The sequence below is a fragment of the Dermacentor andersoni genome, chromosome 4 (genome assembly GCF_023375885.2).
Source record: "Dermacentor andersoni chromosome 4, qqDerAnde1_hic_scaffold, whole genome shotgun sequence".
In the NCBI taxonomy this organism is placed as follows: Eukaryota; Metazoa; Arthropoda; class Arachnida; order Ixodida; family Ixodidae; genus Dermacentor; species Dermacentor andersoni.
The window spans coordinates 29,048,828-29,063,053 of NC_092817.1; the positions used below are offsets into that span (position 1 = coordinate 29,048,828).

The window sequence follows — 14,226 nt, forward strand, 5'->3', positions numbered from 1 at the left end:
AAGGCCGCAGGCATCATTTTGTACTACGATTTCGAATTATTACACCTGCCTTCCATCAGGCTTCACCCCCGCAAATAAGCCATCGATTCCTCCATGGTGTTTGGCTCGACCTGCAGTGCACCTCACCGTACCAGGAATCAAGAAAAAATCTGAGCTGTCGTCACCTGCTCTTAAACTAACTCTGCTCCTTTTGCACGAGAGGTACGCCGGCCACGTACACATTTATACTGATGGATCTGCAACTCTCCAGTGTTCCTCTGGAGCCGTGGTTTTCCCAACGAAAGCCACCACAGTCAGTTTCAAGACATGTCACCCAACAACACCGATGGCTGCGGAACTTGCAGCTCTCCGCGCTGCACTTCGTCTCGTCAGCCATGAACAACCTCGAAGATGGTCAATATTCAGTGACTCGAAGGCAGCACTGCAGTCTTTGCTATCAGCCCTGCTGCGTGGACTACACGAACAATTGGTATTCGAGATTAGAGAACTAATCCATACCTTGACTGAGAAAGGACACCACGTGACATTTCAGTGGCTTCCAAGTCACTGCGGCGTCATAGGGAACGAACACATCGATAACGCTGCTCGGTCGGCTCTTCAAGGGGACCAAGAGGAGCCGATACCATTACCGCTAGGAAACTTCGAATGCTCAGCCGTGATAGCACGTTCTCCTTGTGGAACGCAGGAAGCTTTCAAAACAACCGGCTGCACAACCTAGACTCCTCTCTACGCCTTTGCATTCCAGCTGGACTCTGCCGTCGCGAAGGTATATACCTTGCTTTGTCGAATATGGCTAGGGGTGGCCTTCACCAAGTCTTTTGCTTTCCGAATAGGATGGGCCGACGACGCCTCGTGTAATGACTGTGGTAACGAGAAGACTCTTCAACACCTTCTTTGTGACTGTCCTCGCTATAATTTACAGAGACGATCACTCGCAATCGCGATAGCGCGTTTTGATCGAAGACCTCTAACAGAGGAACTTATTTTAAAATGCCGCCATCACAAACCAACGCAGCACAGGGCGGCGAGCGCACTGTTGCAGGCAACAGAATTGGACAAGCCGCTGTAGCCTGAACAGATGTTTGCAGTGCTGCAAGTGCTACTATGCTGTGCGGTGACAGTATGCGGTTACAGTGACCGACTGTGATTGTATGTCTATGCTCCTTTCTTTCTTTGTCTCTACTTTGTTATCACTTTACCTCCCCTTCACCTTTCTCCCCAGCGTAGGGTAGCAAACCGGATCTTCCCCTCTGGTTAACCTCCCTGCCTCTCCCCTTTCCTTTGTCTCTCTCTCTCTCTCTTTTTTGCCGTTAGAGGAGGCTTTATAAAGCAGGAAGGACTCAAGAGTGAAATATGAGTGTTGACGCCATCTTGAAGTTCCTGTACAAGCTAACCGTGAAGTCATGAACTTTGACGGCGTCTGCTGGGGTCTATAGTTCTCCTATCGAAAAAATAGGAGCGTATTGCACTATAAAGGAACCAAATACTCAAAGTAAAAACTTTTAAGAACTTTTGCTGCGCCAAAACAGCGCGAATACGACAAAAGAAAAATCTATGGGCACTTTACTGAGCTAAACTGCGACAGGCGAAAGCCTATCTATAATTGTCTATGTTGCTGTTGTCTGAACTGTTCTGCGAACAGACGCCGCCGTGGCCGCTAGCATGGGATGCAATCACAGCCGTATGGCTGCAAGGTTTGTCGCCGATGTAGTACGTGCATCCCCATGCGCATGTCCGCGCTCTCCCACGCGCCCACTCCCACAGCTCTACTGGCATGGCGCTTCCTCTCCTTGCTCCCCTCGCCGGAGGTCGCCGCTTTCCTGCGTCCACCACGGACTGCGCTCGGACACTCTTGAGCCACTAAAGGCTTACGCCTTAATACTATGAAATACCCGCCGACGTACCGTGACTAGCAGTGGTCGAACAAGGAACGTCGCTGGAGTCAACGTTTCGACAATGGCCACTCGTATTATAGTCAGGGCAGCAACTGAGGAAGACAATTCCCCCTTGTTGATCCGTTGGCTTCTGTGTCATTCCTTGTTTTCCCACTGTTAATCATTTCAAGCTTTCATCTTCCTATGAATCGCGCTCTTGTTTTTTATAGCCGATGTGCCGGTGCTTTAGGCGAGAAATTAAAGGAAATTTTACCGGCCTTCATCTCCTCCCGTTGTAGTCAGCCTTTTTGTGCCATATAAATGAAGACACATTTTTTAGTGAATATATACTTCTTCAGTCCGAGTTGGTTTAGTGTTGTTCGTTAGTGCCCTTTTAACGGTCCGACGGCCCCGGTGATAACGATGATAACATCGACGACAACACCACGAGGACGGCGACGAAGATACGATATAAGAGATAAACAATTAATCAAGTACTACAATATTACGAGCTAATCAGACTTCGAAAATGCTTCATGAGTAAGGAACTTGCTAATCAGGTGTCAACAAAAACAATTATAAAGGTTAAAAATTAAATTATGGAGTTTAACGTGCCAAAACTACTTTCTGATTATGAGGCACGCCGTAGTGGAGGACTCCGGAAATTTTGACCATATGGGGTTCTTTAACGTGCGCCTAAAACTAAGTACACGGGTGTTTTCGCCCAAATCGAAATGCGACCGACGTGGCCGGGTTTCGATCCCGAGACCTTGTGCTGAGCTGCCCAACACCATAGCCACTGAGCAACCACGGCGGGTAATTATAAAGGTTAATTATGGACAAGCTCTGCAGGCCACTTATGCAGGTTCTTTACAAAGAAGGCATGCAAGCATTCAATTAAGCATAATTAGCCCGTGCGGAAAAAAGAAAAATACATTGCCATTTTAACAAACAGTCCGTAGATTATTAGAATTTCTACCTAAGTGCAAATAACGCACTGTCGGAGAACGTTGCTTCTTGCAAATGTTTAGGCCTTCACTTATGTAGCACACAAACCGTTATGCCTGTATTAGCTGTACCCCCGTACACGCTTGACCCTCTACTACCTACGCCGTTCACCAGACGTTGTGCAAGGCCCGTCAGTCAGTACTATCGACTATTCATTGTTCACTCATGTCCAATCTACGTTTGTTAATAAGTTCATCCTGCATTCCTAATAGGGAATATATATATATTTCAATGTTATGCGCCGTGTGTTTGCTGCCAAAACATGTCATTGTTTCCCCTTGACTCGGGTCTACCCCTGAGACACCGCCAATGATTATTTTTCCCTTTAGGATTGACGAGCGCAGTTTTGGTGATAATGAAAGAAAGAGCCGCGCGACATATTTGGGAAACTTTTGTATGTTAGCCTGTATCGATCAGTGCGGACAAGTTTTCTTTGACAGCTACCAAAGCGTGAGCGATAAGCACGCTTTGCTTACATTTTAGCATGTTCTTTTCTCTCGTTGCTTTAGAAGTATTCTAATTTTGTCTTGTAGTTGATATATAATTCACATACAAACAGTACAGAAGCGTGATGAAGGCGTGATAAATGTTGACTTCCAACCACACTGCGAATCTGCGACCTGAAGCACCGCTTCCCCTGACTTCGCACAGAGCGTATATCCGTTCTCATGAAGCTCTCTGAAGGCCTCTATTAACATACTTCAAGTTCTCCTCCCTAAAATGTTGATAGGTTTGGCGAGTGTAGACTCGCAACGGCATGGGCTTTCATTAGCCCGCAGGCCGCCTAACCATATCAAGATGCCAACACTAGTCTTACGTTCTTTTTTCTTGGAACGGCACCATTTAACCGTCTCAACAATGAATGCGTTATAAATGTCCTCTTCTGCTAGACCCACTTTGTCCGCGCACTTATTAAAGCAAATTGAATTAATGTGCCGCGATTTGTCGTTGTTAATCGACGGGACTTCGTTTTATTAATGAATTGTCTTGACTCTGCGAGAGTGCTCATTAACCTTAGTTTATGATGACTGATGATTAAAGAAGACGCGGTTGAGACCCACCCCGAAACAACATAGGCTATAGTCGTTGTAAGATCCTATGCTACAGTGTGACCCTCCCAGTGGCCAACGGTGGTTATAAACCGCCCACTGCGACCCGAAAAAGCAAACTCGTGAGACGCCAAAACTCGTGCGACGCAGTCGGCCAAACATTGATTTTTCTTTTTGTGACCAGCTCCTTCTACATCCTCGTGCAGCTGTTCTTAATAAAACGACCCGTATAGCGTCGTCGCCAAAGGATCCTACGTCCGATTTAATGAAGCAGGCCTGAAGGAGCAGTCAACGACAAATTCGCCATCGCAGCACAGCTCGAGCGGGATCACGCATGCCTTCTCTCGGCCCCCGAGGCCGCCGCTGCAACTTCACCCGATCTCCCCCGAGCTACCGGAGTCGGCTCGACCGGAAATGTGGACTGTGTACTTTTTTGCTTCACTCTCGCTCCGCTTGGGGCGCCACTTGCAACACTTTCGCTGATGCCGCCGTGGCGAGCGGTTGTCGGAGTATTCGGGTCTTGCTGATGTTTGTGGCCGCATGTTGAGCGTTGTCATCCGAGTTACGAAGCTGACAATACCGGCAGATCTGTTGGTAAATTACGACCGCATCGGCGTAGGGCGTCAACTGGCTGTGGCGCATTTCTCGGCATGCGTGTTTTGAAGTGAAGTGTAGCGGTTTCAAACACGAGTGTTGTTGTGCGAAAGGTCATCCTCCTTTCCTCGTGGAAGAATTCGCCTGGCTTTTACAGTAGGCGGTGGCGGTGACGGTGTTTGATTCATCTTCATGCGGATACACATCACGCCATCGTCGCCAGCGTCACACGGTGAGTTGCCCTTCGTTCGGCGGTGCCACATTTGCTCCCTCCGCATGCCGGGCTCACCTGTTGCATCACTTTAAAAGGCAACCACCCTAGCCGGCTTCGAGCTGCCGCCGCGCTCGATTTGCATCTTGTAGGCGCACGTGGTTGTAGGCGCGGTGCCAAAACACCTCTCCCTTCTCGCATAGTAAAAGGATAAAAGCGCGGAACGCGCGTCCTTTCGTCTGCGTGGGCGGAGAGGTTTCTTGCTAGTGGAGCTACGTATATGAAGGTTCGCGTGATCACCGGCGGGATGCGTCCGGAAGCCCAGTTCGCTCGAGTTCGGCGCTTGGTGTTTGCCAGAAACAAATTTTTTGCATTCGAAGACGATCACACAAGAGGGCGAGATACTTTTGTGTAGTGGAGGTGGAGTGTGCAGTGTGGGTGGTGCCCCCCCCCCCCCGCCCCCAACAAAGAAGAAAAAAAGAAAAAGAAAGAAATAGCGCAAACTGTATGGGCGTAGGCGGCTGCAGAGCTTTTTTCGATGTTCATGCTTTCGAACGACTGTCTTCCATTCTTTTTCTAGTCGGGTGCTTCTTCCTGATGTTTACATATATAGGGAGCGTAGGGGCTGTAATACTTTGGCAGGGCACTTGTCTACGTAAGGGTCACGCTCACGAGCAAGTATTGTGCCCCTGACACCGCTAATCGGACGAAATGTAGCAACGTGTCCTCTTCCGAGAAGCGCCAGCGGACGCTGTTCAACCAGAACACTAGCGGACGCTGTTCAACCAGAACACCAGCGGACGCTGTTCAGAGAAGCACCAGCGGACGCGATCAACCGGAAAGTTTCACACCTCATAGAAAACTGAGTTTATCGTAGCGAAGCACAAAGGAAAATTCCGTAAGCGAAATTGAGAAAAGATCAGTGATGTGTATCTAATACCCATTTTCGCTAAAAGTTGTCAGTGGTCACTTTGCAGGCGATGTAAGGAGCTGGAGGCAACGTGCCCGTCGTGTTCTTGGGAGACGTTCGTGGCCTTCTACTCACAAACAGCAGCCCGTTTTCTATTTTCTGTTTCTTTTCTATTTTCCCGTCTTCGATAATCTCGAACTTAATGCAGTCAGCACAGTTTTACTGCCGCGACTTGCTCGCCGCTTCGACGCGAAGCGCGCTCCGCGATGCCGGATGTCAGCAAAGAGCCGCAATGTTTGGCCGTCGCGCTACCCTTCAGCGAAATGGTCTTTCCCGCTGTTCAAGGCAATGTCGCGTGCCGCCGTTCGGGCTTTTACGAGCACGTGCACATTACGCGGCCGGCCGCAAGTTCGCAGCGGGGCCACGCTGTCATTGGATATCTCCGCTAGCTAGTTCGTTTCTGGTCGTAAGTTGCCGAGAAGCGGTATACGTAATTACTGAAAATAATGGTGCGCGCGTTGCAGGGATGAGAAAGCTTTCCCGTTTCCTTTTATCTTACAAAGTTAGTTGATAGGTACGTGCGTGCTACGCGTGTCGTTTACGTTGCTTTGGTTTCTTGTCTTCGTTTGGTATTGGCATGTTCACTGCCCAGTGATAGCTGATTCCGTGGATCACTGTAATATATGGAAAGACCGGTGAACATTTTGTGTCAGGTCCTGTAGCAGTATTTGTTGTATCTCCCAAGGCAAGCCGCGGTACATCTAGCGTTCATCAAAATGGGCCGGAAACTGATTATATATAATATGAACTGATATTCGAGCAGCCCGAAAGGGCGGACAACGATGAAACAGAAACACGGCACAGTCGCCGTACTCTAGAAGTCTTTACTTGAAAGGCGTTGTATGCTATCGAGGCACTTTGTCAAGGAAACAACGTGAGAAACAAAGGAAACCGGGATGGGTGACGCCAACTGAAACGGTTTGAACAGTTGCTTGAAGAAGTAAACAGCTTGCGTTGGTGTGAAAGCACGTGCTTAGCCCAAAAAAGCAGTATGCCATGCTCTTTGTACAAGAACTATATACAGTACTGCGAGCATGAGACGCTCATATTCAATTAGAAGTAGGCGAGCAGTACATACATAGAAAACTAACATCAGTCAAAGCAACCAGTCATCTCACTGAAAGCTAGAAAGGAGTTAAACTCCTAATAAAAAGTGGACAGTGACAGTCACCTTATTCATAAATGTCTTTCAACTGCATAACCATCTGGCTTTAACGCACTTTTGGGGAAACCAATGTTCGTGCGTTTCTGTTTCGCGTACGAGTTTTCCATAAGCTGTGCAGCCCCATGAATAAAAGCATGCGAAACGGTACGTCATCGCATGGTGCACCCGTATATCGGATACTGTGAGAATTTAAATCAAATTCCTTCTGCAAGCCTCTGTGCAGAGGGTCCCAGAATAAAGTGGTTTCATCGCGAAAGCCGCGTCTCCACATGTAACTAGACAAGCAGATTGTGATCTACTTGTCTGCCTCGCAGGAAAGCTTTACAATTACGAAAAGTCCATTCGAGCGCGAACTCTCCCATACGTCACACATTTTGGCAACGTCCGCTCGGCTTGAGTTAAATGTTTTTAAAAGGAAGATTACAGTGCATTCGAAAGCGAACACAAAGGTAGTGTAGTAACATTTGTGACATTTGAAGTAGGGGAACGGGCAGAGAATGTCCTGAACGTCGGACTGTCGTTATAGACGCGACGGTTTGGGTGCAAAATTTGAAGAGCAGCACTTCACTATCGTATGTGTCCTCAAATAAACATGCGTTTGTCTCCGATAAAGTGGTGAAGTTTTTAATGAATAATATGCCAATAAGATAAGTTAATTTATTGCTTATCTCCCTCTTCCTCCCTCTATTTGTACTATGTGAGATAAACTTCAGCATCTCTGGTGTCCGCTTTACGTGAGATTTGAGTGCCGTTATCGGGCCGTTACTGCTCGTCCGTCCTCGCGCGCGACTTTTGTTGGCCATCTTTCCTGCTCATGGCCACGAACGCGATTACGATTAGCATGCGGGAGCGGGTAAACGCCGCTCTCGTGCGCCTTGTCGGGGCACTCTAGCAGTCGCCGAGGCATCGCCAACTGTTTGAACTCGTCTGAGGGGTCACGGACACGTCGTCGCTCCGGTAAAGAGGCGCTTACACACTCCCATTCGCGATATGAAAGCAGCGGAGCCATCGGCGCGGATGCCGCCGACTCCAGCGGTTTTCCTCAAAACCGGTGCCTTCGCGCTGCTGCAGCCGTACGGGCATGTCAAAAGGGGAAATCCAACTGGCATTTTCTGGTCGTCGTTTTTTTTTTTCTTTTCTCTTTTAAACGTTTTCTCTTCCATTTTTACGACGGGCCGATTTTGGGCCTCCCGTCGATGATGGTGGGCTCTCTCTCGTATACGCCGAGACCCGCGCGGCGTCTGTATGCGTTTCGTCACGGAGCCGCGCAGCTGCGATCCAACTGGTGCCTGTCATTGACGCGGCTTGCGTCTCTGCTTATTTATTTCTTTATGGCTCCGTCGCTGATAACAACGTGTCGCTTTCCCCCTACGCGGCGGCGCTGCTCGAAACGAGCGAATTGTAGCTTCTTCCACGACGCTCCCTCGCAACCGTCTGCCTTTACAACTCTTGCGCGGCGGTTTGGGTAATCTGCAATCTTCTTCAACTGTTCGAGAAAGACGAGATAGAGAGGAAAGAAACACGCTCGGCGTCTTCTCTCCGAGGCCTGCTGTTTGAGCCTTTACGAACCTGCTGTATAGCTCCCGCCTTTTCCTTCACACGTGCGCCATTGATGCCGTCCGGGCCGTGCCTGTCGAGCGTCCAAACACGCCATTCAGCCGGCGAACAACCCTCGCAGACCGCCTGTACTGAAATCGGTCGCGTGAACGCCGATTCGGGAGGCATTGAAAAAGCAGTGGAACAGGCCGTTTCGTCATGAGCGCGCAGTGGCGTTCCTGTAACCGCCTGGAGACTTTGGGGGTGAAAGGAGGACGGAAAAAAAATTTGCTTCACGAGAAAGAAGTCACATGATGAGAGATATAACCTTATATCACACGGGTGCAGTGAGGCTTTGAGCTGCCGTGCCGCCCGCTTCTTTTTTGCGCAGGCCTTAATAACTCATTTAAAGGAGGCGTATTTAAATAGAAATTGGACTTTCTCATTCGCTGGTGTGGGAATTATCCAGTTGTCTGCACTCTGTCAGTGGAGCAAGGAATGCTGGTTGAGCAGTACATTCTGTCGTCCATACAAGCGGGCTCAGAGTTGACTAACGCTAACTCGGCACCCGCCATTGGTGAGGGGCAAAAAGGAAAGTTGAAAAATAAAAGGATGCTGTGTAGGACTTGAGGACAGATGCACAGTGGAAGTGGTCATGTTGTTCTTATTGGGGCAAAAATGTGGTTATTTTGTTTGTGCAAGCGTTTTTTTTTTCTTCATTGATAACCATTATCCGTGTTCCTGTTTAGTAGATTGTGGTGCACCCGAACCGAGGGGAAGAACTGATGCACCTAGGCGTAAAATTGCATTTAAGCTGTGCGACTTTGTGGCACAAAGTGTTACTTTTTTCTTTTTAGTCATTTTTCAGAGCAGGTTCATTCTTACCGGAGATGACGGTCAAGCGGAAACTACGGAATTGGTTATGAATAAGCATGCTTTCACTAGATTTATAATTGAGGCTAACCATATTATCAAAGCGGGTGATGAGCGTGTGAGCCAGGCTTCAATCATTTCGCTGATGGAGGTGGCCTTGCTGGACACGTCATTGTTCCCAAAGCACTCACCGCCCTCATCTTCTGCGGTAAGCTCTAGTTTCGTTCAGAAATGAAATTATCCTAATTGTTTGTGTCCTCATAGCTGATGGGTAAAATACACCAATTTTACCTCCTATTCGTTCGTCCAAGAATTATTTGACGCTGATGAACGCATAACGTATGTAGGATCACGGGGCAGTCGGGCTTCCCGGCAGGTCGGATAAGTGTCAACTAAAACCGGCGCAGTTTGCAGCTGGCTGCTGCCCGCTCGGTCGTATCCAGCTGACGAGGCCGATGCCACGGGCAGTGACCGACCGGATGTTGGCCGGTGCCCCCGCGCACCGGCGTAGTTTGTGGCGACGACTGGCGCGCCTTTTCACGAGGCGGCGCGATATGGGGGCTGCCGTGCTCCCCTCTTCGGCGCTGGAAGGTGGCCACGCTGTGGCGCTGTTCTTCTGGGTGTTTTGTTCATTCCCCAGTTTCCTGAACAAACCTGCAAACAACCAACACCCTAGACCCAGCCCTGCCGGACTTCCTGCTAACACGGGCGGCCGCGGGCTGAACTCGTTTGTCCCGTTTTCGGGACGAAAGAGAAGAAAATGTCAGGCGGCTGTCATCCAGGGACCGCGTCTTGCTGGGGCGCCCCTGCTGCCGTTTGCAACAGCATACATTGCGCAGTGCCTCCGATTCATTCAGAAGAGTAGCTTTTCTTTCTTGTTTTTTTTTTTTTTTCTTGTTCTTAATCCATGTTAACCGTCAGTCGCTTACCGTGCTTCTTCAGAACGAGCGAGAGCTCCCTTCAACGCCTTTTCTGTCCTCATTCTCTGCCAGGGACACTGAAGCCGAACAGAAAAAAAGCGCTTGTCTCCGAGCGGGCTTCGAAGTCATTACTTTCCCTTTGTGAGCCGGCTACCTCAGAAACACGGGCGTTCTTTTTTCTTCTTCTTTATCTTATCCGTTAAGCACTAGTAATAACTACAAAAATGCCACCACGATGTGCTTATGATGGGACTCGCATTAGAGATGTTTCAACTCGACAAGGTCACGCTACACAGGCACCCAATCGGGTACTCTTAATGAAGTTTTCCCTTGTCAATTCTACATCGCCTGTCACGTTGATTAAATAAACTTCTCTCTCTCTCTCTCTCTCTCTCACGTGGAGGAACAGTGGGCACATGTTAAAAAAAGAAAAGAACAGCGTCGCAAGCTCTTGTTGCGCGAGTAGAAACACCTTGAGGTCGCAAAGATGGTGCGGCGACAGCTTCCTGAGCCAGAGCTTGTGCGAGCTAGCGAGCCCTTAGAGAAAGGCGAGCCGCTGATGAGCCGACCCGTGACGTCACCCTTCGTGTCACTGCAGCTGCTGCGGTGGTTTTGCTCGGCTGCTGCTGCCTGGTGGGCCTGCACTGATTGCAGGGTAGGACCGGCGGAAGCGGGGCGCCACGCGTCGCTGCCTGCGCACTTTTAAATCCTCCCCCCCCCCCCCCCACCTCCCCCCAAAAAGAAAAAAAAAAAAGCGCAGGACGAATGAACGCACGATGCATTGAGCGCAAATGGTCGCGTAAACAGGTTACCGTCGTTTGTAGATCCCGATCTTCGCTTCATTCTATTTTCCACTTTCGCCGCCGCATACCGGATGCAAACAACAGGGGCATTCGCCGCTTGATGTATTACGGGCTGACGCTGCGGCTCTATATCTGCATGAAGAATCGCCTGCGGCAATACACGCGGAGTGGACCGAAACGGTCAGCTCAAATCTTGTGGAAGGGTTTGTGTGAGCCGCTCGTTTCTTGTTTTCTAGTGACCGATGGTCTCTGTCGAAAAGTTGACGTGGTGCCATATTTTTACCCTTGGTACGTGGTTAACGATAGACCACTTTATCGTTCACGACACATATTGTGTATAGTTTCTAGGCGACCAATGCAGGACACAGCTACACATGCGCTCAGAAAAGCGAGTGCAGACTTTTACTGCACCCACAAGTGCATAAGAGAAGGTAGAAGTTGCTCCTCACTTATCACTTGTTTCGCAGTTTGAATCCCCTGAGCGACCCCCCCCCCCCCTCCCCAATTTTATATTTTTAAAAGCTTAGTTGAGCGTCTGCGAGGTTCGTCAAATAGAATGAAACAATTTATCGTCATTGCGATTGGCTTGTGGTTTTTATTCACGAACCAATCGTCATCTGCAATGAAACAGACCGGCGTAGCCGAGGCGCATATAAGTATGACATTGAAATTCATCACGACCGCGCCCAATCGCAGGGCGCGATTTCTTTCCTGCTATTTTGGATTATTTTGCATCGAAGAACAACAGAAGACTGGCCGGCAGCGTTCGTGGTCAAAAAAATCTCATTGTAGCATGAAATAAGCCGGCATAATTCAACGTAACCCGAAGGTTTTCTGAGATGAGCGTAGAATTTCACCCTCCCACCGAGTAATGCTAACAACATGCCAGCGAGCCCGGCTCGTCGTTGCTGGCTGTGAACCGTCTACCTCGGACGCGTCCGCGTTTATACCATACCGTTTGTCGGGCCGAGTCAAGTTGCCCTGTGAAGACGGAGTGGCCCAGCCCAACGCGACGTTGTCTCAACGCGATCGGCTCGCATTTAAATGACAGCGACAGGCATGTCTCATCCTAGAAGCCGACTCAACGCACACTTTTGTGAGGTTCTTCTAGACGACCTGTACGTGGAAATAACACGCTCGAACCGCCTCTGCGTGCGTGTCACGGTGCGCTCACAGCAGCCGTCCATTCACTACGCGTGGCAGACTTTCTAGGAAAAGTGCATTATGTCCAAGGCAAGAAACAACAGAAAGTATGCCGTTGTCGAGCAAGCGACGAGACGGCGCGTACTTTTCTGATCGACCATTGTCCGTTCTGTGCTTCGCTTTTGCGCGAAGCGAGCGCCGTCGTCCATAGACGGCGAGCGGCGCTTTCCCGACTTAACCCGTTGAAACTACCCTACAAGCGTGGACACTGTGCGTGCTCGTAGGCACACGCGAGCAGTTTACACACGGGCGCAGTGAGCGAGTGGAAGACGAGGGGGAGGCCGCAGACTGCGCGATCGCCGCCAAGGGCACGCTGGGGGCGCCGACGCCGCCGGCGTGGGAGCCGCGCTAGTTCTCCCTTAGTTAGCTGCAGCGCTGCCGAACCGGAGTGAGCAAAGTGGCGCGCTGCCACCCACTGTAGACGTAGCAGTCCGGCGTCATCCGGGCAGGCTCATAGGGGTCACTGTCTCCGTGACCACCCACTCGGACTTCTGCAAATTGACTCCCACCGCGTGGCCTTCTTGAGGAAGCGAGCGAGAGAGTCAGTGAGATAGGGACGACTAGGAAAAAAGGCCGCCGCGAGGACTCGCAGTCGAATGATACAGCTGCTGGGCGCGCTGCTCTCTTGAATTAATCACGCAGATGTCATTCAAAACGTTGCGCGCAACTGTTGCTATGCCGCGCAGAAGCGCCGCGTCAGCGTGACCCTGAACGCACCGCGCTCGCGCGATAGGGTGGGGAGAGAAAAGCGTAAGCGTATTTTCCTGTCTCCGTTCATATATAGTAGGGCTACACCTTCTGATTCAAAGGAGCCGGCGTCCTCGCGAATAATACGGCTTGGGAAGGCAGGCAGGGCGCTGTGTTGCCGGGGCTATAGGCGGTCTATTTGTCGAGCTCAATTTGTCACTCTACAGGGTTGTTTAGCTGCACCTAATTTTTAAAGATTGCCTGTGGGAGATAGCACAATTCTAATCCTTTATCTATATTACTCGATCAAGCGGTCATTACTTCTACGAGAAATCAACATAGTTAATTGGTTAATTAGCATAATTGCGATAATTATTTTTTTATTGTTATCATTACGACCAGTAGAATATACGAATTATAGCTGGTGAGTTCGCAAGGCATAGCCACTTCGAACGAATTCTCCGCACTGCACTAGTTTCAAGATAATAGTTCTCGAAGTGTCCGCACGTTCTCCACCTGCGCCAAGTTGTTTTTTCATCCACTTGCATTGCCATTAATTTATAATTTCTTTAATTCAGTTAGGAAGTACGAGTAATTTCCCGTATGTTGTCCTTGTTGTCTTTGTTGGCTTCTTTTGATTAATAGAAATCGGGCCCCTTGGTTGACCCCCTTTCTTCTCGTTCATATATAACTATTAAAAGCTAGTATAGCTGGCAAAAATCGTAATACTTGCTTACACTACCCCTTCCGCGACAAAACGGACTTGACACTTTCCTTCCGGTTTGCCTTTACTTCCATGCCCGCGTTGACGAAGACTGGGGCTGCTGTGTATATAGCCCGAACTAGGTATATTCTAGATTAGACGGTACTTTGTGTCAACGGCAATAACCTTTCTTTTTTTTATCTTTCTTCTTCTTCTTTTTTCCTGTCTCTATTGATACCAATGTTGTCAAAACAACTGCCGCGGCTCACACCGGACGTGAAGGCCGAAAGCGGCGTTTACAACTGTTGAGGCAGCAGCAGTTGCTTTAAAGGTTCTGCGGTGCACAGATCCAGTTTTAACTTCGCAAAGTGATATGCTTCCGTTTCTTTTAAGGCTTTCAGTTTGGCAGATGATCATGCCAGGTGAGGTCCTCTTCCTCCGCGGTGGCTGCGTGGCTGTGTCGTGCTGCTGCTGAGCACGAGGTCTCGGGTTCACCACCCGGCAGGCGCCTGCTGCATTCTCTGGAAGGCGGAACAAAAAAGAGGAAACCGCTTGAGGGCCGGGCAATATATATATATATATATATATATATATACACTACACACTAATAGACACTACAGCTAGTGTCTC

The 14,226-nt window shown here is 49.4% G+C and overlaps 1 protein-coding gene across 1 annotated transcript in view; it reads left to right on the top strand.

Annotated features, from left to right (window-relative positions):
• Positions 1–4,409: 4,409 nt before the first annotated feature.
• The window catches only part of cv-c (RhoGTPase activating protein), a 453,196-nt gene continuing 443,379 nt past the window's right edge, over positions 4,410–14,226 (top strand). The window contains exon 1 of the mRNA XM_050183837.3: positions 4,410–4,757. The gene's annotated coding sequence lies outside the window, so the exon portion shown is untranslated. The remainder of the gene's footprint in view (positions 4,758–14,226) is intronic.